The 24,385-nt window shown below is 55.4% G+C and overlaps 2 long non-coding RNA genes across 2 annotated transcripts; one reads left to right on the forward strand and one right to left on the reverse strand.

Moving 5' to 3' along the window:
• Positions 1–11,241: 11,241 nt before the first annotated feature.
• Positions 11,242–18,311, forward strand: LOC127461312 (uncharacterized). The gene is made up of 3 exons (XR_007900022.1): positions 11,242–11,322; positions 11,427–11,658; positions 18,119–18,311. It is a non-coding gene; the product is annotated as an uncharacterized LOC127461312 (long non-coding RNA).
• A 128-nt stretch (positions 18,312–18,439) lies between these two features.
• Positions 18,440–22,402, reverse strand: LOC127461311 (uncharacterized). Its single transcript, XR_007900021.1, has 3 exons — positions 22,121–22,402; positions 20,888–21,014; positions 18,440–19,555 (listed from the first exon to the last, which is right to left on the reverse strand). It is a non-coding gene; the product is annotated as an uncharacterized LOC127461311 (long non-coding RNA).
• Positions 22,403–24,385: the final 1,983 nt, after the last annotated feature.

Below are 24,385 nucleotides of genomic sequence, written 5' to 3' on the forward strand. Positions count from 1 at the left end.
TTGTTTCTCTCCCTTCCAGTTTTTGAAATTTCTTTCTAATATATTCTTGTGATTGTCCCATAAAGATCAATGCTAATTGTAATTTTCCAGACTCGTCTTCAACATCTAAGTCTGTATACTTCCTAGCTGTTTCCTTTAGCCTTTCTAAAAAGGCAGAAGGGGACTCAGTCTTATCTTGCATTACTGAATATAACTTAGACCAATCGTACTCCCTCTACCAATAATTCCTGGTAAATTTTTAACTTTTTATAATCTGCGGGGTTATTAGCGTCCCAGTCGGGATCCTCCCGCGGTACAAAATCGTTTACCGTCCCCCGTGCTGCCCGGGGCAGGGTACGAATCCTTTCCTTTGCTCTCTCCACCATCACCTTTAATACCATTTCTTTTTCTGTTGAATCTAAAATTGTATCTATTAATACCTGTAAATCATTCCAGTCCGGGTCTTGTGTTTTTATAACCATTTTTATAACACGAGCCACCCGCTCAGGATTTTCTCTATATGTCCCAGCTGACTGTTTCCAAATTAGTAAATCATTAGGCGAAAAAGGAACTTTTATCATGATTTTTCCCCTGCCTGCTCCAACCGCTTCTCGCAAGGGAGCCATCAATCTAGGGGGTGAGAGCGAAACGTCTGTCTCCCTCCCCCCTCCCCGTCTTCTTTCCCTCTCCCTTCGCCCTCTCCGAGTCCGTTCTGCTAGAGGAGTTCTGTCACATTCCCGCCCCCCCTGTTTCTTCCTCATCCGAGGATGATTCTAACGGGGGCCTGGTGTGTGATTGTGCCCTTGCACGTGAAGGGAGACTATTTCTCGGGGGCGCACTTGGAGTTACTCCGGGGGAGACTAACAAAGACACATCCTCCTCTGGTTCTGAAAACCGTATTTTCCGCTCATGTTTATCATCCAATCCTTTCAATATCTTTATACTCCGCTCTTGACATTTCTTACATTTATCATCCTCCAGTTCCAGTTCTTTCAACACTAAGATACCACATTCCTTTTGCCATTCAGTGTTTTGTTCTAAATAATAAAACAAATCCAGATACGGTATTTCATCCCACTTCTCATTCTCTCGTAAATATCGCATCAAAGGGGTTATAATTTCCAAAGTCAGTGATCCATTTCTGGGCCACTGCATTCCTCCTGTTTCATATTGAGGCCATACATTATTACAATAATCAATCAACTGTTTCTTGCTTAACTCTTGTCCAAAATTTCCTTCCTTCCAATGTTTTAACAAGCAACCAAGCGGAGAATCGCTAGGGATATCTTTTTCTGTGCAGGATAGTGCTCTAAAGGTTTTAAATGACATCATGCTTGCTACTAGCTCACACACACACCACAATCTAAATTCATCAAATTCACAATAACACAACAATACAAAACAATACTTTTAACGACCAGCACGATAACACAACAATATAAACCAGTAACATAACCAAAACCAGAACAAAACCAAAACCAAAACCAACTCGCCGATTCTCCCTCTGAGAGGCGAGTACTGGTACCGCGCAGCTTTCGCTGCGTCTTACGACCAGCGCCTAGGCTTCCCAACCAAGGTACCTTTAGCCCAACCCAGCGGGACACTCACTATCCCGTCTTATAGGCAGGCTCCCAACCAACAAACCTAAAAGAATAAAGCACCTTCGGGCTTACCTAGAGGGTCGTCCGGCGGGCGCGGGTCGGGCACGGGTCGATGTCTCCCCAGAAATCACCTGGTTGCCGGCATGGAGTGGATCAGCTCGTGAGCCGCCCAGCTACCCCCGGAGTCCCATCTGGGTCGCCAAAACTGTTGCCCGTAAACAAAGACACAAACCAACAAAGTGCCGGTTTATGGGTGCTTTATTCGGGGCCCCGGGAACCTGCGGGCTAACGCCCCAAGACAGGGTTCCGACGACCCTCGTTCTCAGTTCAGCTTTTATACACAAACAAGTTTACATGGATTCTCACCGCTAAAACAATTACAGTTTCTATAGCAAACCAGGTGCAGTAGTTTATAACAATTAACAATCATCTACTCTAATCATAAATCTGCTTAAGTTGTCTTACCCCCCTAGAAACTGTTTAACAGACCCTTACCACATCTAAGGTACAAATCGTTACGTACATGCTTAACTAAATCTTTTGATTATTGTTTCTACTTCTTCAGTACATTCTATTCTCACGAACAAGGCTGCTGCTTAACTCACTACTGTAAAGTGTTGCTTTCTAGGCCTACCCTCTTACTTAAGCCTTAGTCATTCTACTACTAAATTTATACTGCTTTGCAACAGGAGAGTGGGGGGATTGGGGGTCCCGAAGCCCCTCAGATCTCCAGGAGATCGTTCAGGATCTCTGGGGCGGGAGGGGGGGTCAGGGATCATCACCTGCCCCAGCCCACCCCCAATCCCAGTCCTGCACTTGCTTCCCAAACCTGTCCAACCCCAAACCTGTCCCGGGTGGGACCACCATGGCCAGGGTGCTCCCGAGTTTCTGGGCCAGCTCCCCCTGTCCCAGCCCCACTCCTGTCCCAGCCCCACTCCTGTCCCATCCCTGTCCCCTCCCCACACACGGTGTCGGAGGTGGTGCCCATTTTCTTGGCCAGCTCCCCCATCCCACACCAGTCCCTGTCCCTGTCCCTGTCCCCTCCCCATGGACAATATCTGGGGTGGTCCCGAGTTTCTTGGCCAGCCCCCCCTGTCCCTGCCCTGTCCCTGTCCCATCCCCACATACGATATCCAGGGTTGTCCCAATTTTCTTGCCCAGCTCCCCCTGTCCCAGTCCCACCCCTGTCCTTGTCCCCTCCCCACATCCTTGCCCAGCTCCCCCATCCCCACAGGTGTCCCAGCCCTGTCCCACCCCAGTCCCTGTCCCCTACCCACGGACGATATGCGGGGTGGTCCCGATTTTCTTGCCCAGCTCCCCCATCCCCACAGGTGTCCCAGTCCCTGTCCCTGTCCCTTCCCCACAGACGATGTCCGGGGTTGTCCCGATTTTCTTGCCCAGCTCTCCCATCCCACACCAGTCCCTGTCCCTGTCCCTGTCCCCTCCTCACATATGATGTCCGGGGTGTTCCCGAGTTTCTGGGCCAGCTCACCCTGTCCCAGCCCCACCCCTGTCCCTGTCCCTGTCCCAGCCCTGTCCCTGTCCCCTCCCCACGCACGATGTCCGGGGTGGTCCCGATTTTCTTGGCCAGCTCCCCTCTCTCCATGGCGCTCAGGGACAGGAACCTGCCCAGGAACTCCCCGTCCAGGACGTTCCTGACGGCGTTTTGGAGCTGCTGGGGGCAGAGCTGGTGCAGTCTGGTCAGGAGTGGTGGTCGCAGTCCAGCTGAGGGGGGTGGTCTCAGTGCGGTTGAGAGCGGGGAGCTGCAGTCCTCTCCTGGATCCCACCAGTGGTGGAAAGGTCCCGAAACTCCAGGTTTATATATTCTCCAGGTCAGGCAGGAATGGTCAGTGATTCCCTCAGAGCGGGGAATTCCATAAAAGGATGATCAGTCCTCCCCTCAGAGTGGGGAATTCCATAAAAGGATGATCAGTCCTCCCCTCAGAGCAGGGAATTCCATAAAAGGATGATCAGTCCCTCCCCTCAGAGCGGGGAATTCCATAAAAGCATCATCAGTCCTCCCCTCAGAGCGGGGAATTCCATAAAAGGGTATGAGGCTGCTTAGTCCATAAAAGGGTAGGGGGGTGCTCAGGAACATCCCCCTCCCCACCTCCCAGGCCTCTCCTGACAACAGTTTTTGGGAACATGGCCTGGAAGGCCATGGAATGCACAGTTTTGGGCTGCAGCCACCCGGGGATGAATCAGTCCCAGCTGTTCTAACCAGGACACCCAGCCTCCCAAATTCGGGGGGGGGGGTTCGGGTTGGATCCTTCCCCCCCAAAAACCCTTCAGCTTGGGACCCTCAACCCCCAACTCCCCAAATCCCCCCCAAACCAGGTACTGTGCTTGTTCTCCCAGTGCAGGATGAGCCCCCCAGAGCCCCCAGACGCCCCAAATCCCCCCCTACTCAACCAGGTGCTGTGTTTGTTCTCCCAGGTGCACGATGGGGGTCCCCAATCCCACCCCAATCCCCCCCCAATCCCACCCCAGACCCCCAAAACCCCAGCCTGGGGGGTCCCACGAGCAGAGCCAGGACCACACTGGGCTTCCTCTCGGGATAAAGGGGGGGAAAAAAACCCAGGATCTCCTTCCAGAGGGGCCCCCCCAGCCCCAGTGTCCCCCCCCAGGCCCCCCCTGTGCAGACAAAGAGGTGTCAAACCCCTCTGCCTTTACTTTTAATACAAATTTACTCAGGACCATCCTGTGCCTTTTCTTTTAATTTAAATTGACTCAGGACCCTTCTCTGCATTTCAGTTTAATTTTAATTTACTCAGGACCATCCTCTACCTTTACTTTTCATTTAAATTTACTCAGGACCATCCTGTGCCTTTACCTCTAATTTAAATTTACACAGTACCCTCCTGTGCCTTTAATTGAAATTTAAATTTACTCAGGACCATCCTGCGCATTTAATTTTAATTTAAATTTACTCAGGACTCACCTGTGTCTTTACTTTTAATTTAAATTTACTCAGGACCATCCTGTACATTTATTTCTAATTTAAACTGACTCAGGACCATCCTCTGCCTTTACTTTTAATTTAAATTTACTCAGGACCATCCTGTGCCTTTACTTTTATTTAAATTTACTCAGGACCCTCCTCTGCATTTCAGTTTAATTTTAATTTACTCAGGACCATCCTGTGCCTTTACTTTTAATTTTAATTTACTCAGGACCATCCAGTGCATTTAATTTTAATTTTAATTTACTCAGGACCCTCCTGTGCATTTCCGTTTAATTTAAATTTACTCAGGACCCTCCTGTGCATTTTATTTTAATTTAAATTCACTCAGGACCCTCCTGTTCCCACCCCCCGTGCAGACAAAGAGGTGTCAAACCCCCCGGAGGGTGTGAGGAGCAAAGAGCTTTATTTAAAAATAAGTTTATGTACAATGTGTGTGTGAGGGGGGGGACACACGGTCACATTCACGAGCAGGGGGCCGGGGGGGGCAGGACCCCCCGATCAGCACTGAGGGGAGTACTGTAGGAATCTGAAACCGCCCCAAATTACCCCAAAAATTCACCCCAAACATACACCAGAAAATAAAACGTGATTGGAGCAGTTGCAGAGAGTCCCCCGGGCCTGAGGGGGGCGCTGCAGGAACCCCAAATGGCCTCAAATTACCCCAAAAATTCACCCCAAAACCACGCCCCAAAATAACCCCCGATTGGAGCAGCTGCAGAGAGTCCTCCGGGCCTGAGGGGGGCGCTGTAGGAACCCCAAAACCACCCGAAATTACCCCAAAAATTCACCGAAAAATACACCCAAAAATAAACCCTGAGTGGAGCAGCTGCAGAGAGTCCTCCGGGCCTGAGGGGGGCGCTGCAGGAACCCGAAACCGCCCCAAATGACCCCAAAACTTCACCCCAAAAATTCAGTAAATCTCTGGGGCGGGAGGAGGGGGGGTCAGGGATCATCACCTGCCCCAGCCCACCCCCAATCCCAGTCCTACATTCGCTTCCCAAACCTGTCCGACCCCAAACCTGTCCGACCCCAAACCTGTCCCGGGTGGGACCACCATGGCCAGGGTGCTCCCGAGTTTCTGTCCCAGGCCCACCCCTGTCCCAGCCCCACCCCTGTCCCATCCCTGTCCCCTCCCCACAGACGGTGTCAGAGGTGGTGCCCATTTCCTTGCCCAGCTCCCCCATCCCACACCAGTCCCTGTCCCTGTCCCCTCCCCACATACGATGTTCAGGGTGGTCCCGATTTTTTTGGCCAGCTCCCCCTGTCCCAGCCCCACCCCTGTCCCTGTCCCCTCCCCACGCCCTTGCCCAACTCCCCCATCCCCACAGGTGTCCCAGCCCTGTCCCACCCCAGTCCCTGTCCCCTCCCCACGCACGATGTCCGGGGTGGTCCCGATTTTCTTGGCCAGCTCCCCTCTCTCCATGGCGCTCAGGGACAGGAACCTGCCCAGGAACTCCCCGTCCAGGACGTTCCTGACGGCGTTTTGGAGCTGCTGGTGGCAGAGCTGTTGCAGTCTGGTCAGGAGTGGTGGTCGCAGTCCAGCTGAGGGGGGTGGTCTCAGTGCAGTTGAGAGCGGGGAGCTGCAGTCCTCTCCTGGATCCCACCAGTGGTGGAAAGGTCCCGAAACTCCAGGTTTATATATTCTCCAGGTCAGGCAGGAATGGTCAGTGATTCCCTCAGAGCGGGGAATTCCATAAAAGGATGATCAGTCCTCCCCTCAGAGCGGGGAATTCCATAAAAGGATGATCAGTCCTCCCCTCAGAGCGGGGAATTCCATAAAAGGATGATCAGTCCTCCCCTCAGAGCGGGGAATTCCATAAAAGGATGATCAGTCCTCCCCTCAGAGCGGGGAATTCCATAAAAGGATGATCAGTCCCTCCCCTCAGAGCAGGGAATTCCATAAAAGGATGATCAGTCCTCCCCTCAGAGCAGGGAATTCCATAAAAGGATGATCAGTCCTCCCCTCAGAGCGGGGAATTCCATAAAAGGATGATCAGTCCTCAAAAAATAAATCCCGAGTGGAGCAGCTGCAGAGTCTTCCAGGCCTGAGGGGGGCGCTGCAGGAACCCAAACTTGTCCCAAATGACCCCAAAAATTCACCCCCAAAATAAACCCCAAAAATAAAATATGAGTGGAGCAGCTGCAGAGAGTCCTCCGGGCCTGAGGGGGGCACTGCAGGAACCCCAAATTACCCCAAAAATTCAGCCAAAATTCCAGACTCCCCAAATCCCCCGTCCCCAAACCAGGTGCTGTGTTTGTTCTCCCAGGTACAGGATGAGCCCCCTCAGAACCCCCAGACCCCCAAATCCCCCCTCCCCAAACCAGGTGCTGTGTTTGTTCTCCCAGGTACAGGATGAGCCCCCCCAGAACCCCCAGACCCCCAAATCCCCCCTCCCCAAACCAGGTGATGTGTTTGTTCTCCCAGGTGCAAGATGAGCCCCCCAGAGCCCCCAGACCCCAAAAATCCCCCCTCCCCTACACCTCAAACCAGGTGCTGTGTTTGTTCTCCCAGGTGCAGGATGGGGGTCCCCAATCCCACCCCAGACCCCCCAAATCCCCCCTCCCCAAACCAGATGATGTGCTTGTTTTCCCAGGTGCAGGATGGGGGTCCCCAGAGCCCCCAGACCCCCCAAATCCCCCCCTACTCAACCAGGTGATGTGTTTGTTCTCCCAGTGCAGGATGGGGGTCCCCAATCCCACCCCAAAACCCCCAGACCCCTGAATCCCCAATCCCACCCAACCAGGTGCTGTGTTTGTTCTCCCAGTGCAGGATGAGGGTCCCCAATCCCACCCCAGAGCCCCCAAATCCCCCCCTCCTCCCCAAACCAGGTGCTGTATTTGTCACCCCACACCCCCCTGACTCCCGCTGCCCCCCAAGGAAGCCCCCCCAGAGGCCCCTGCCCAGCCCCTGGCTCGGGGATATCCCGGGAAAAGGAGCCCAGGGAGCGGAGCAGGACCGGGAAGGGGATCCCAACCCGAAGGAGAAGCCCAGAAATGGGGGGACGAGGAGAAGGGGGAACGGGGGCACCCCCAGCACCGGGCAGGACCAGCTTGGGGGGTCCCATCAGCAGAGCCAGGACCACACTGGGTTTCCCCTAGGGATAAAGGGGGGGGGGGAAAAAACCTGGGATCTCCTTCCAGAGGGGCCCACCCCAGCCGCAGTGTCCCCCCCAGGCCCCTCCTGTGCAGATAAAGAGGTGTCAAACCCCCCTTCCTTGACTTCTCTTTCAAATTTACTCAGGACCATCATGTGCCTTTACTTTTAATTTAAGTTTACTCAGGACCATCCTCTGCCTTTAATTTTAATTCAAATTTACTCAAATTACCCCAAAAATTCACCCCAAAAATACACTTAATAATACATCCAAAAATAAATCCCAAGTGGAGCAGCTACAGAGAGTCCTCCAGGCCTGAGGGGGGCGCTGCAAGAACCCGAAATCGCCCCAAATTACCCCAAAAATTCACCCCAAAAATAAACCCTGATTGGAGCAGCTGCAGAGACTCCTCCAGACCTGAGGGGGGCGCTGCAGAAACCCAAAACTGCCCCAAATTACCCCAAAAATTCATCCCAGAAATACACCCCAAAAATAAATCCTGAGTACAGTTGCTGCAGAGAGTCCTCCGGGCCTGAGGGGGGCGCAGCAGGAACCCGAAACAGCCCGAATTACCCCAAAAATACACTGAAAAATAAATCCCGAGTGGATCAGCTGCAGAGAGTCCTCCGGGTCTGAGGGGGGCGCTGTAGGAACCCCAAAACAACCCGAAATTACCCCAAAAATTCACCCCAAAAATACACCCTAAAAAAAACCCTGATTGGAGCAGCTGCAGAGTCCTCCGGGTCTGAGGGGGGCGCTGCAGGAACCCCAAATCACCTCAAAATCTCACCCCAAAAATAAATCCCAAATGGAGCAGCTGCAGTGAGTCCTCTGGGCCTGAGGGGGGCGCTGCAGGAACCCCAAATCGCCACCAATTACCCCAAAAATTCACCCCCAAAATAACCCCCAATTGGAGCAGATGCAGAGAGTCCTCTGGGCCTGAGGGGGGCGCTGCAGGAAACCGAAATTGCCCCAAATTACCCCAAAAAGGGGGTCCCGAAACTCCAGGTTTATATATTCTCCAGTTCAGGCAGGAATGGTCAGTCCTCCCCTCAGAGCGGGGGAATTCCATAAAAGGATGATCAGTCCTCAAAAAATAAATCCCGAGTGGAGCAGCTGCAGAGTCTTCCAGGCCTGAGGGGGACGCTGCAGGAATCCAAACTCGTCCCAAATGACCCCAAAAATTCACCCCCAAAATACACCCCAAAAATAAAATGAGTGGAGCAGCAGCAGAGAGTCCTCCGGGCCTGAGGGGGGCGCTGCAGGAACCCAAACTCGTCCCAAATGACCGCAAAAATTCACCCCGAAAATACACCCCAAAAATAACCTCGATTGGAGGAGCGGCAGAGAGTCCTCCAGGCCTGATGGGGGCTCTGCAGGAACCCCAAATCGCCTAAAATTACCCCAAAAATTCACCCCAAAAATTCAGTCAATCTCTGGGGCAGGAGGAGGGGGGGTCAGGGATCATCATCTGCCCCAGCCCACCCCCAATCCCAGTCCTACATTCGCTTCCCAAACCTGTCCGACCCCAAACCTGTCCGACCCCAAACCTGTCCCGGGTGGGACCACCATGGCCAGGGTGCTCCCGAGTTTCTGGGCCAGCTCCCCCTGTCCCAGCCCCACCCCTGTCCCATCCCTGTCCCCTCCCCACACACGATGTCCGGGGTGGTCCCGATTTTCTTGGTCAGCTCCCCTCTCTCCATGGCGCTCAGGGACAGGAACCTGCCCAGGAACTCCCCGTCCAGGACGTTCCTGACGGCATTTTGGAGCTGCTGGTGGCAGAGCTGGTGCAGTCTGGTCAGGAGTGGTGGTCGCAGTCCAGCTGAGGGGGGTGGTCTCAGTCCGGTTGAGAGCGGGGAGCTGCAGTCCTCTCCTGGATCCCACCAGTGGTGGAAAGGTCCCGAAACTCCAGGTTTATATATTCTCCAGGTCAGGCAGGAATGGTCAGTGATTCCCTCAGAGCGGGGAATTCCATAAAAGGATGATCAGTCCCTCCCCTCAGAGCGGGGAATTCCATAAAAGGGTATGAGGCTGCTCAGCCCATAAAAGGGTAGGGGGGTACTCAGGAACATCCCCCTCCCCACCTCCCAGGTCTCTCCTGACAACAGTTTTTGGGACAATGGCCTGGAAGGCCATGGAATGCCCAGTTTTGGGCTGCACCCACCCGGGGATGAATCGGTCCCAACTGATCTAACCAGGACACCCAGCCTCCCAAATTCAGGGGGGGGGGGTTCGGGTTGGATCCTCACCCCCAAAAACCCTTCAACTTGGGACCCTCAACCCCCAACCACCCCCCCACCCCAAACCAGGTGCTGTGTTTGTTCTCCCAGTGCAGGATGGGGGTCCCCAATCCCACCCCAGACCCACGCAGAGCCCCCAAATCCCCCCTCCTCAAACCAGGTGATGTGTTTGTTCTCCCAGTGCAGGATGGGGTTCCCCAGAACCCCCATGCAGATAAAGAGGTGTCAAACCCCTCTGCCTTTACTTTTAATACAAATTTACTCAGGACCCTCCTGTTCCCCCCCCGTGCAGACAAAGAGGTGTCAAACCCCGGAGGGTGTGAGGAGCAAAGAGTTTTATTTAAAAATAAGTTTATGTACAATGTGTGTGTGTGAGGGGGAGGGGACACACGGTCACATTCACGAGGGGGGGCCCGGGGGGGGCAGGACCCCCCGTTCAACACTGAGGGGGGCGCAGCAGAAACCTGAAATCGCCCCAAATTACCCCAAAAATACACCCAAAAATAAATCCTGAGTGGAGTAGCTGCATAGAGTCCTCCAGGCCTGAGGGGGGCGCTGCAGGAACCTCAAATAGCCCCAAATTACCCCAAAAATACACCCAAAAATAACCCCCGAGTGGAGCAGCTGCAGAGACTCCCCCAGGTCTGAGGAGACCCCAGAGACACCCGAAAACACCCGGAATTGCCCCAAAACCACCAGACCACTGCTCCAGGGGGGTGCCAGAAACACCCCCGAGCACCCCAATAATGGAGCAAAGCCCCCCCAAAGCCCTTCAAAAACCCCCCAAGTGCCGCCCCCCGAGTGCCAACGAACCCCCCGTGACCCACGGACACCCCGGGAACGGCCGTGGGGGTTTGGGTTTTATTCCAAATGTGCACTTTGGGGGGATTTTGGGGTGGGAGAGGGGGGGAATTGGGAGTCCCGAAGCCCCTCAGATCTCCAGGAGATCGTCCAGGATCTCTGGGGTGAGAGGGGGGCTCAGGGATCATCACCTGCCCCAGCCCACCCCCAATCCCAGTCCTGCACTTGCTTCCCAAACCTGTCCGACCCCAAACCTGTCCGACCCCAAACCTGTCCGACCCCAAACCTGTCCCGGGTGGGACCACCATGGCCAGGGTGCTCCCGAGTTTCTGGGCCAGCTCCCCCTGTCCCAGCCCCACCCCTGTCCCTGTCCCCTCCCCACATCCTTGCCCAGCTCCCCCATCCCCACAGGTGTCCCAGCCCTGTCCCACCCCAGTCCCTGTCCCCTACCCACGGACGATATGCGGGGTTGTCCCAATTTTCTTACCCAGCTCTCCCATCCCCACAGGTGTCCCAGTCCCTGTCCCTGTCCCTTCCCCACAGACGATATCTGGTGTTGTCCCGAGTTTCTTGCCCAGCTCTCCCATCCCACACCAGTCCCTGTCCCTGTCCCTGTCCCCTCCTCACATATGATGTCCGGGGTGTTCCCGAGTTTCTGAGCCAGCTCCCCCTGTCCCAGCCCCACCCCTGTCCCTGTCCCTGTCCCAGCCCTGTCCCTGTCCCCTCCCCACGCACGATGTCCGAGGTGGTCCCGATTTTCTGGGCCAGCTCCCCTCTCTCCATGGCGCTCAGGGACAGGAACCTGCCCAGGAACTCCCCGTCCAGGACGTTCCTGACGGCGTTTTGGAGCTGCTGGGGGCAGAGCTGGTGCAGTCTGGTCAGGAGTGGTGGTCGCAGTCCAGCTGAGGGGGGTGGTCTCAGTCCGGTTGAGAGCGGGGAGCTGCAGTCCTCTCCTGGATCCCACCAGTGGTGGAAAGGTCCCGAAACTCCAGGTTTATATATTCTCCAGGTCAGGCAGGAATGGTCAGTGATTCCCTCAGAGCAGGGGAATTCCATAAAAGGATGATCAGTCCTCCCCTCAGAGCGGGGGAATTCCATAAAAGGATGATCAGTCCCTCCCCTCAGAGTGGGGAATTCCATAAAAGGATGATCAGTCCTCAAAAATAAACTTGACTGGAGAATTTGCAGAGAGTCTTCCAGGCCTCAGGGGGAGGCTGCCGGAACCCAAACTTGTCCCAAATGACCCCAAAAATTCACCCCCAAAATACACCCCAAAAATAAAATATGAGTGGAGCAGCTGTAGAGAGTCCTCCGGTCCTGAGGGGGGCCCTGCAGGAACCCGAAACCGTCTCAAATTACCCCAAATTACCCCAAAATAACCCCGGAGTGGAGTAGCTGCAGAGGCCTCCAGGCCTGAGGGGGGCGCTGCAGGAACCCCAAAGCGCCCCAAATTACCCCAAAAACATACCCCAAAATAACTCTGGATTGGAGGACCTGCAGAGAGTCCTCCAGGCCTGACGGGGGTGGTGCAGGAACCCAAAATCGCCTCGAATTACCCCAAAAATTCACCATAAAAATAACCCCCGAGTGGAGCAGCTGCAGAGAGTCCTCCCAGCCTGAGGGGGGCGATGCAGGAACCCGAAATCCCCCCAAATCACCCCAAAAATACACCCAAAAAATACATTCAAAAATAAACCGTGTGTGGAGCAGCTGCAGAGAGTCCTCCAGGCCTGAGGGGGGCGCTGCAGGATCCCGAAACCGCCCCAAATTACCCCAAAAATTCACCCCAAAACTAAACTGTATTTGGAGCATATGTAGAGAGTCCTCTAGGCCTGAGGGGGGCGCTGCAGGAACCCAAAATCGTCTCAAATTACCCCAAAAATTTACCCCAAAAATAACTCCCGAGTGGAGCAGCTGCAGAGAGTCCCCCGGGCCTGAGGAGGCCCCAGAGACACCCAAAAACCCCCGGAATTGCCCCAAACCCACCAGGCTGCTGTTCCTGCGGCGTGCCAGAAACACCCCCGAGCACCCCAAAAATGGAGCAAAGTCCCCAAAGCCCTTCCAAAACCCCCCAAGTGCCGCCCCCCGAGTGCCAACGAACCCCCCGTGACCCACGGACACCCCGGGAACGGCCGTGGGGGTTTGGGTTTTATTCCAAATGTGCACTTTGGGGGGATTTTGGGGTGGGAGAGGGGGGGAATTGGGAGTCCCGAAGCCCCTCAGATCTCCAGGAGATCGTCCAGGATCTCTGGGGCGGGAGGGGGGCTCAGGGATCATCACCTGCCCCAGCCCACCCCCAATCCCAGTCCTGCACTTGCTTCCCAAACCTGTCCGACCCCAAACCTGTCCCGGGTGGGACCACCATGGCCAGGGTGCTCCCGAGTTTCTGGGCCAGCTCCCCCTGTCCCAGCCCCACTCCTGTCCCAGCCCCACCCCTGTCCCATCCCTGTCCCCTCCCCACACATGGTGTCGGAGGTGGTGCCCATTTTCTTGGCCAGCTCCCCTATCCCACCCCAGTCCCTGTCCCTGTCCCCTCCCCATGGACAATATCTGGGGTGGTCCCGAGTTTCTTGGCCAGCCCCCCCTGTCCCTGCCCTGTCCCTGTCCCCTCCCCACATACGATATCTGGTGTGGTCCCGATTTTCTTGCCCAGCTCCCCCTGTCCCAGCCCCACCCCTGTCCCTGTCCCCTCCCCATGTACTTGCCCAGCTCCCCCATCCCCACAGGTGTCCCAACCCTGTCCCACCCCAGTCCCTGTCCCCTACCCACGGACGATATCTGGGCTTGTCCCCAGTTTCTTGGCCAGCTCCTCCTGTCCCAGTCCCTGCCCTGTCCCTGTCCCCTCCCCACGGACGATGTCCAGGGTTGTCCCGATTTTCTTGGCCAGCTCCCCCATCCCACAACAGTCCCTGTCCCTGTCCCCTCCCCATGGACAATATCTGGGGTTGTCCCGATTTTCTTGGCCAGCTCCCCCATCCCACACCAGTCCCTGTCCCACCCCTGTCCCTGTCTCTGTCCCTGTCCCATCCCCACATACGATGTCCAGGGTGGTCCCAATTTTCTTGGTCAGCTCCCCCTGTCCCAGTCCCACCCCTGTCCCTGTCCCCTCCCCACCTCCTTGCCCAGCTCCCCCATCCCCACAGGTGTCCCAGCCCTGTCCCACCCCAGTCCCTGTCCCCTACCCACGGACGATATGCGGGGTGGTCCTGATTTTCTTGCCCAGCTCCCCCATCCCCACAGGTGTCCCAGTCCCTGTCCCTGTCCCTTCCCCACAGACGATATCTGGTGTTGTCCCGAGTTTCTTGCCCAGCTCTCCCATCCCACACCAGTCCCTGTCCCTGTCCCTGTCCCTGTCCCCTCCTCACATATGATGTCCGGGGTGTTCCCGAGTTTCTGGGCCAGCTCCCCCTGTCCCAGCCCCACCCCTGTCCCTGTCCCTGTCCCTGCCCTGTCCCTGTCCCCTCCCCACGCACGATGTCCGGGGTGGTCCCGATTTTCTTGGCCAGCTCCCCTCTCTCCATGGCGCTCAGGGACAGGAACCTGCCCAGGAACTCCCCGTCCAGGACGTTCCTGACAGCGTTTTGGAGCTGCTGGTGGCAGAGCTGGTGCAGTCTGGTCAGGAGTGGTGGTCGCAGTCCAGCTGAGGGGGGTGGTCTCAGTCCGGTTGAGAGCGGGGAGCTGCAGTCCTCTCCTGGATCCCACCAGTGGTGGAAAGGTCCCGAAACTCCAGGTTTATATATTCTCCAGGTCAGGCAGGAATGGTCAGTCCTCCCCTCAGAGCGGGGAATTTCATAAAAGGATGATCAGTCCCTCCCCTCAGAGCGGGGAATTCCATAAAAGGATGATCAGTCCTCCCCTCAGAGCGGGGAATTCCATAAAAGGATGATCAATCCCTCCCCTCAGAGCGGGGAATTCCATAAAAGGATGATCAGTCCTCCCCTCAGAGCGGGGAATTCCATAAAAGGATGATCAGTCCTCAAAAATAAACTGCGATTGGAGCATTTGCAGAGAGTCTTCCAGGCCTGAGGGGGGCGCTGCAGGAACCCAAACTTGTCCCAAATGACCCCAAAAATTCACCCCCAAAATACACCCCAAAAATAAAAAATGAGTGGAGCAGCTGCAGAGAGTCCTCCGGGCCTGAGGGGGGCACTGCAGGAACCCCAAATTACCCCAAAATTCAGCCAAAATCCCAGACTCCCCAAATCCCTCCTCCCCAAACCAGGTGCTGTGTTTGTTCTCCCAGGTACAGGATGAGCCCCCCCAGAACCCCCAGACCCCCAATTCCCCCCTCCCCAAACCAGGTGATGTTTGTTCTCCCAGGTGCAAGATGAGCCCCCCAGAGCCCCCAGACCCCAAAAATCCCCCCTCCCCTACACCTCAAACCAGGTGCTGTGTTTGTTCTCCCAGGTGCAGGATGGGGGTCCCCAATCCCACCCCAGACCCCCCAAATCCCCCCTCCCCAAACCAGATGATGTGCTTGTTCTCCCAGGTGCAGGATGGGGGTCCCCAGAGCCCCCAGACCCCCCAAATCCCCCCCTACTCAACCAGGTGATGTGTTTGTTCTCCCAGTGCAGGATGGGGGTCCCCAATCCCACCCCAAAACCCCCAGACCCCTGAATCCCCAATCCCACCCAACCAGGTGCTGTGTTTGTTCTCCCAGTGCAGGATGAGGGTCCCCAATCCCACCCCAGAGCCCCCAAATCCCCCCCTCCTCCCCAAACCAGGTGCTGTATTTGTCACCCCACACCCCCCTGACTCCCGCTGCCCCCCAAGGTAGCCCCCCCAGAGGCCCCTGCCCAGCCCCTGGCTCGGGGATATCCCGGGAAAAGGAGCCTAGGGAGCGGAGCAGGACCGGGAAGGGGATCCCAACCCGAAGGAGAAGCCCAGAAATGGGGGGACGAGGAGAAGGGGGAACGGGGGCACCCCCAGCACCGGGCAGGACCAGCTTGGGGGGTCCCATCAGCAGAGCCAGGACCACACTGGGTTTCCCCTAGGGATAAAGGGGGGGGGGAAAAAACCTGGGATCTCCTTCCAGAGGGGCCCACCCCAGCCCCAGTGTCCCCCCCAGGCCCCTCCTGTGCAGATAAAGAGGTGTCAAACCCCCCTTCCTTGACTTCTCTTTCAAATTTACTCAGGACCATCATGTGCCTTTACTTTTAATTTAAGTTTACTCAGGACCATCCTCTGCCTTTAATTTTAATTCAAATTTACTCAAATTACCCCAAAAATTCACCCCAAAAATACACTTAATAATACATCCAAAAATAAACCCTGATTGGAGCAGCTGCAGAGACTCCTCCAGACCTGAGGGGGGCGCTGCAGAAACCCAAAACTGCCCCAAATTACCCCAAAAATTCACCCCAAAAATACACCCCAAAAAATAAATCCTGAGTGCAGTAGCTGCAGACAGTCCTCCGGGCCTGAGGGGGGCGCAGCAGGAACCCGAAACAGCCCGAATTACCCCAAAAATACACTGAAAAATAAATCCCGAGTGGATCAGCTGCAGAGAGTCTTCCGGGTCTGAGGGGGGCGCTGTAGGAACCCCAAAACAACCCGAAATTACCCCAAAAATTCACCCCAAAAATACCCCCTAAAGTAAACCCTGATTGGAGCAGCTGCAGAGTCCTCCAGGTCTGAGGGGGGCGCTGCAGGAACCCCAAATCGCCACCAATTACCCCAAAAATTCACCCCCAAAATAACCCCCAATTGGAGCAGATGCAGAGAGTCCTCCGGGCCTGAGGGGGGCGCTGTAGGAAACCGAAATTGCCCCAAATAACCCCAAAAAGGGGGTCCCGAAACTCCAGGTTTATATATTCTCCAGTTCAGGCAGGAATGGTCAGTCCTCCCCTCAGAGCGGGGGAATTCCATAAAAGGATGATCAGTCCTCAAAAAATAAATCCCGAGTGGAGCAGCTGCAGAGTCTTCCAGGCCTGAGGGGGACGCTGCAGGAATCCAAACTCGTCTCAAATGACCCCAAAAATTCACCCCCAAAATACACCCCAAAAATAACCTCGATTGGAGCAGCGGCAGAGAGTCATCCGGGCCTGAGGGGGGCGCTGCAGGAACCCAAACTCGTCCCAAATGACCGCAAAAATTCACCCCCAAAATACACCCCAAAAATAACCTCGATTGGAGGAGCGGCAGAGAGTCCTCCAGGCCTGATGGGGGCTCTGCAGGAACCCCAAATCGCCTAAAATTACCCCAAAAATTCACCCCAAAAATACACCCAAAAATAAACTGCGAGTGGAGCAGCTGCAGAGAGACCTCCGGGCCTGAGGGGGGCGGTGCAGGAACCCGAAACCGCCCCAAATGACCCCAAAAATTCACCCCAAAAATTCAGTCAATCTCTGGGGCAGGAGGAGGGGGGGTCAGGGATCATCACCTGCCCCAGCCCACCCCCAATCCCAGTCCTACATTCGCTTCCCAAACCTGTCCGACCCCAAACCTGTCCGACCCCAAACCTGTCCGACCCCAAACCTGTCCCGGGTGGGACCACCATGGCCAGGGTGCTCCCGAGTTTCTGGGTCAGCTCCCACTGTCCCAGCCCCACCCCTGTCCCATCCCTGTCCCCTCCCCACAGACGGTGTCAGAGGTGGTGCCCATTTTCTTGCCCAGCTCCCCCATCCCACACCAGTCCCTGTCCCTGTCCCCTCCCCATGGACAATACCTGGGGTTGTCCCGATTTTCTTGGCCAGCTCCCCCTATCCCACACCAGTCCCTGTCCCACCCCCGTCCCCTCCCTGTCCCCTCCCCACATTCAATGTCGGGGGTTGTCCCGATTTTCTTGCCCAGCTCCCCCTGTCCCAGCCCCACCCCTGTCCCTGTCCCCTCCCCACATCCTTGCCCAGCTCCCCCATCCCCACAGGTGTCCCAGCCCTGTCCCACCCCAGTCCCTGTCCCCTACCCACGGACGATATGCGGGGTGGTCCCGATTTTCTTGCCCAGCTCTCCCATCCCCACAGGTGTCCCAGTCCCTGTCCCTGTCCCTTCCCCACAGACGATATCTGGTGTTGTCCCGAGTTTCTTGCCCAGCTCTCCCATCCCACACCAGTCCCTGTCCCTGTCCCTGTCCCTGTCCCCTCCTCACATATGATGTCCGGGGTGTTCCCGAGTTTCTGGGCCAGCTCCCCCTGTTCCAGCCCCACCGCTGTCCCTGTCCCTGTCCCAGCCCTGTCCCTGTCCCCTCCCCACGCATGATGTCCGAGGTGGTCCCGATTTTCTTGGCCAGCTCCCCTCTCTCCATGGCGCTCAGGGACAGGAACCTGCCCAGGAACTCCCCGTCCAGGACGTCCCTGACGGCGTTTTGGAGCTGCTGGTGACAGAGCTGGTGCAGTCTGGTCAGGAGTGGTGGTCGCAGTCCAGCTGAGGGTGGTGGTCTCAGTGCGGTTGAGAGCGGGGAGCTGCAGTCCTCTCCTGGATCCCACCAGTGGTGGAAAGGTCCCGAAACTCCAGGTTTATATATTCTCCAGGTCAGGCAGGAATGGTCAGTGATTCCCTCAGAGCGGGGAATTCCATAAAAGGATGATCAGTCCCTCCCCTCAGAGCGGGGAATTCCATAAAAGGATGATCAGTCCTCCCCTCAGAGCGGGGAATTCCATAAAAGGATGATCAATCCTCAAAAATAAACCGTGATTGGAGCAGCTGCAGAGAGTCCTCCGGGCCTGAGGAGCTGTGCAGGACGAGCTCTCAGAGTGGTTTGCCTGTAGAGCAGCTTTGGTGTTCAGAGAGATGGAAGTGCTTGGGAGTGGCCCTGCTCACCTAGTTCCTTGTTCAGGTCTTCTCTGAGCAGCTGAATATCCTGCTTTGTGGATGCCAGCCCTTCCTGGAAATCTTCACGCATAGCTTTCATTTCTTTGCAGAGCTGCACAAGGGTCTCCTCCATCACAGATCCCTGAGCCTTTGGGGGATTTTCCTATCTATGGGGTGGGCACAGGACTAGAGAAGAGGAGGCAGTTGAGAAGATCTGGGGGGGCAGCCAAGAGAGACAGGAGGCTGTGAACTGCCAAGCCTTTGCCTTCCCTGGGGTTTGCTGGAATAAGGGCTGAGCCCTGCTGCTCCCCTATGATCCACCCCAGGGCCTTTGCTGGGCTTTATGAGAGCCAGGGATGAGCCTGCCTGGTGTGAATTTAGGAGGAGAATAACATTGATGACCCAGCCGAGTCTCGGCTGTGCCTCAGTCGTGCTCACCCCAAGTCAAGGACCTTTCAGTTGCCCATGATCTGCCCGGGAGGAGTTGCACAAGAAACCAGGAGGGAGCACGGCCAGGACAGGTGACCTGAATGGGCCAGAGGGATATTCCAGAGCCCAGAACGTCATGCCCAGTACATGAACTGGGGGAGTTGACTGGGAGGTGCCTCCCGGGGATGGGCTGGGCATCGGTCAGTGGGTGCTGAGCAGTTCCCTTGTGCATCACTGGTTTTTCATGGCATTTATCCCTCTCAGTACTTTTCTTTTTCATTCCCGTTATTGCTGTTACTATTGTTATTATTACTGTTATTATATTTTACTTTATTTCAATTATTAAACTGTTCTTATCTCAACCCACCAGTTTTACCTCCTCCTGATTCTCCTCTCCCATCACAGGGGTGGGGATGATGGGAGGGAGCAGCTCTGTGCTCCTTAGTTGTTGGATGGGCTTAAACCACAGCAGTCCTTTTTGGTGCCCAATGTGTGCTCCACCAGCACTCAGGCACAGCCTTCCAAACCATTCCACAGTGCCATGAAAACCCCTCACTCCCAGAGCTCCTACCTCCCACCCAGCTCTTGGGCTGCTCCAGAGTATTTGGTCACAGAAGCTGCTGTGACCAAGGACACCCTCTGCCAGGAGCTGCCCTGCCGAGGCTCCCCGGGCATGTCACGGCCCAGGACCTTCACCTGGAGAAGAGAAAAATGGGAAGAGCTGCAGGAAAACCACGAAGCTCCAGAGCTGAGAGCTCAAAGGGCTGGGCAGGGTCTTCTCCTGCCCCCACACCCTTAGAGATGAGCTCCAAAATCCAGGCCCTGGTGTGGGAAACTCCCCTATGGTGCTCCAGAGGAGACTTGGGAGTGGAAAGAGGAGGGTTGGTGTGTGATACTGGGAGCACTGGGGGAGCCAGAGAGCCATACTGGGAGCACTGGGGGGGAAATGAGAGCGCTGGGGGGGACCAGTGAGCGATACTGGGAGCTCTGGGGCTGCACTGGAATTTTTAGCCCCTGAATCCCATGATCTGATGGCAAACAGGCCATGTGGCTTAAGTTAGGGGGATTCGAGGCTCTGGAACATTAATTTTGGGAGCTGCAAGGCTCAGAAAGACAAATTTGGGGAGCTCTGGGGCTCAGAAAGAATGATTTAGGGGGCTTTGGGGCTGAGAAACTGATTTGAGGGACTTTGGGGGTCCTGAACACTGATTTCAGGAGCTTCTGGGCATAAAAAGCCCTTATTGAGGGATCTTTTAAGCTCAGAATGAGCAATGTAGGGAGTATTTAGGCTCAGAAACCCCCATTTAGAAACATTTTTTGGTCCAGAACACCAATTTAGGGAGCTTTGGAGCTGAGAAACACTCTTTTGGGAGATTCTGGGCTCAGGAATATCCATTCAAAGAATTTTTGGGCTTCCAAAAAAACTTGTTTAGAGAGGGTCTTGTTCAGGAACTCTGATTTAGGAAGCTTTGGGCCTGGGAAACACACATTTAGGGAGCTTTTAGGGTCAGAGCCAGTGATTTAACGAGCTTTTGCTGTTCAAAGCATTGATTTTGGGAGCATCTGGACCAGAAGGACCAATTCAGGGAGCTTTGGGGCTCCCAAACCCCCTCTATTGGGTTCATGTGGCCAGGTTTTGGTAGCGGGGGGGCTCCAGGGGTGGGTTCTGTGAGCAGCTGCCAGAAGCTTCCCCATGTCCGGCACCGCCAATTCCAGTGGCTCCATCTGTGGTGCAGAAGGAATTAGAGCCAGAGGAGAGCAGAGTGAGAACAGAGGAACAGCTCTGCAGACCCCCAGGGCAGTGCAGAAGGAGGGGCAGGAGGTGCTCCAGGCACCAGGGCTGAGATTCCCCTGCAGCCCAAGGAGGAGCCCACGCCAGAGCAGGGGATGCCCCAAAAGGAGGATGTGGTCCTGTGGGAAGCCTGTGCTGGAGCAGAGTCCCTGCAGGGGCCTGGGGGTCCCTGGAGAGAGGAGCCCACGCTGGAAGAGGTTTTCCTGGAAAGACCTGTGGCCCTGTGGGGGACCCACCTTGGAGCAGGGAAGGGACTTTGACTCCTCTCTGAGCAGCAGCAGGATCAGCCTGTGATGTTTGGGATTACATTCCAGTCTCCCTGAACCACTGAGGAGGAGGAGGGAGGGTCTGGGATGGAGGGGGCTTGGGGGGAAGATTTTTGTAAGATTTCTTTTACCTCTCATTATCCTGCTCTGATTTTGTTGGTAATAAATTCAATTAATTTCCACAATTCCAGTCTGGTTTGCCCATGATGTAATCAGAGAGGGATCTCTCTCTGTCCTTATCTCAACCCATGAAGCTTTTGCTGTATTTTCTCTCCCCTGTCCAGGTGTGGAGGGCAGTGATAAAGTGGCTTTGGTGGGTGCCTGGCACCCAGTCAGAGTCAACTCACTACACACCCATCTGGGGAGCTTTTGGGCTGAGTGACAGCGATTTAGGGAGCTCCTGCATTCAGAAATACCCATTTTGGGATCTTTGAGGCTCAGAAAAAAAGGTGTAGGGAACTTCTGGGCTCAAAACCAGCAACTTCTGCTTTTTTAGGGGCTCAGAACCCCATCCCTCAGGAGCTTTTGGTCTCAGATACTGCAAGTTTGGGAGCTTTTGATCTCAGAAGCAGTGATTTAGGGAGCTTCGGGGCTCAGAACCATCCATTTAGGGAGATTTTGGTGTCTCAAACACTGATTTAGGGAGATTTGGGGTTGAAAAACACCAATTTCGGGAGCATTTGGCTCAAAACCACTCATTTAGGGAACTTTTGGCCTCAGAAAGTCTCATTTAGGGAGCTCTTGAGCTCACCCAATTCCACTTTAGGGAACTCTTGGTCTCAGAAACAAGTATTTATGGATCTTTTGGGGCCTGAAGCAGCAATTCAAGTAGCATGTAGGTTCAGAAAGAGGGATTTAGGGAGCCCTGGTGCTCCAAACCACCAATTTAGTGAACCTTGGGCCTAAGAAACCCCAATTTGGGGAGCTTGAGGCTCAGAAAACCGGAGTACCAGTATCCTGGTATCAGGAGCTGTGGGTCAGGGAGAGCGATTTGGGGATATTTTCAGCTCAGAAAGAGCGAATGAAAGAGCCTTTGGGCTCCAAAAGACCAAGTGAAGCAGATTTTGGGCTCAGTAGCCCCCATTTAGGCAGCTTTGGAGCTCCAAACCAGCGATTTGGGAAGCTTTTGGGCTCAGAAACACTAATTTCGGGAGCAGAAGTAGCCCCACGGGGGGAAGGGTGGGAGTGAGGGGCTGCACTTACCTGGAAGAAGGTCGGGACGAAGCGGCTCCGCAGGGAGCACCGCGGGGCTCCTGACGCTTATATTCCTCCTGCCCTACCCCACTCCTGCAGGACCTACCCCTGCCCTTTATCCCCTGGCACCTCAGTTCTCGGGTTTACACCAGTTTCTCGGAAATCCCTGGAAACCAAAAGCGAAAATGCTCCGAGCAGGGGGCGGCTCCTGGGGCGGGAGAGGAACAGCAGAGCCCCGGGGTCCCTGCTGGGGCGAGGGGGCACAGCCAGTGGCCCCTGCCTGCTCCTGGGGCCTCCCGGGGCACCAGGAATGGCACTGGGGGGGAACTGGGAGCACTGGGAGCGAACCCCATGGTCTGATGGCAAATGGGGCGTGTGGCACGAGTTAGGGGGTTCGGGGCTCTGGAACCCCAATTTCAGGAACTTCGTGGCTTAGACACTCCTCTTTTGGAGGTTTGGGGTAATAACAGCGATTTCAGGAGATCTGAGGCTGAGAAAGAGCAATCTGGGGGGCCTTGGGGCTCCAGAATACCAATTTCAGGAGCTTTTGGGCTCAGAAATTCACATTTAGAGAGCTCTGAGTCTCAGAAACACCAATTAAGCAAGCTTTGGACTGAAGAAAAAACAACCCCCAAACCAAACAATAAAACAATTTATAGATGTTTTGAACCAAGAAAGAACAATTTAGGGAGAGTTTTGGCTCAGAAACACCCATTTAGGGATATTTTCGGGTCTAAAAAACTGCTTTAGGGAGCTTTAGGGCTGAGAAACACTCATTTTGTGAAGATTTAGACTCAGAAATATCAAACTGAGGAGTGTTTGGACATCCAAAAAAACCTGTTTAGAGAGGGTTTTGCTCACCATGGCTGAAATATAAGTATGGGGAGGCCTGGCAGATTGTCTGTATCCCACTGCCCCAAACCCCTCAGCAATGCCATGTGCTTGCAATGGGGGAACCAACACTGGATGGCTGGAAACATCTCCGGTGTCCCAAGGCACTGCCTGGAACACTGTCCTGGGCCTGGAGAAGCAAGTTTTAATGGTGACATGAAACCCCTGAAAGAACTGAATCAGACAGTGGAACTCATTTCTGAACCAGCCTCAGAGACACTTGGGCCAAAGAACCTGGCCCTGAGCGGGTGAATCACATCCCCTGTCATGCACCAGCCTCTGGGGAGATCCCAGGATGCAAGGGACAGGTGAAGAGGACACTGAGGGCAAAGGCTGGTGGGGCTGCAAACACGGGGTTACACATTTACCAAAGGTTCCTCAACAGCAGAGGATCTGCCAGTCGGGCTGGCCCTGCCCAGTCAGCATATTTACGTGCTGTGGAAGGGGACAAAGTTCCTGCAGTGCACATGAAAAACATGCTGGGGAAATGTGGTGGGTTTCTGTGGCTGGGTTTGGTAGCACTGGGGGAGGTTACAGGGGTGGCTTCTCTTAGAAGCTGCCAGAAGCTTCCCCTGTCCTGTGGAACCAACACCAGCTGGCTCCAGGACGGACTCCCTGCTGCTGGCCAAGACCAAGCCAACCAGGAGTGACAGTAACACCCCTGGGATAACATATTTAAGAACAGAAGGCTGTGGGACAGAAAGAATTCCAGCCAGGGAAGAGCAGAGTGAGAACAGGGGAACAACAAAGTAGACCCCAAGGTCAGGGCAGGAGGGGCAGGAGGAGCTCCAGGTGCTGGAGCTGAGGCCCTGCAGCCTGTGGGGCAGAGCAGGGTGGGGCAGCTGTGCCCCTGTGCCCATGGGGGAGCATCAGGGTGCAGAGACCCCCCTGCAGCTCATGGGGGAGAATTGGGGTGCAGAGACCCCCCTGCAGCCCCTGGGGGAGAATTGGGGTGCAGAGACCCCCCTGCAGCCCCTGGGGGAGAATTGGGGTGCAGAGACCCCCCTGCAGCTCATGGGGGAGAATTGGGGTGCAGAGACCCCCCTGCAGCCCCTGGGGGAGAATTGGGGTGCAGAGACCCCCCTGCAGCTCATGGGGGAGAATTGGGGTGCAGAGACCCCCCTGCAGCCCCTGGGGGACCATCGGGGTGCAGAGACCCCCCTGCAGCTCATGGGGGAGAATTGGGGTGCAGAGACCCCCCTGCAGCCCGTGGGGGACCATCGGGGTGCAGAGACCCCCCTGCAGCTCATGGGGGAGAATTGGGGTGCAGAGACCCCCCTGCAGCCCCTGGGGGAGAATTGGGGTGCAGAGACCCCCCTGCAGCCCCTGGAGAAGCCCACTCCAGAGCAGGTGGATGCCCAAAGGAGGCTGTGACCCCGTGGC

Source organism: Manacus candei, unplaced genomic scaffold (assembly GCF_025592945.1).
Source record: "Manacus candei isolate 608988 ecotype Guabito, Panama unplaced genomic scaffold, ASM2559294v1 h1tg000099l, whole genome shotgun sequence".
NCBI classification, from domain to species: Eukaryota; Metazoa; Chordata; class Aves; order Passeriformes; family Pipridae; genus Manacus; species Manacus candei.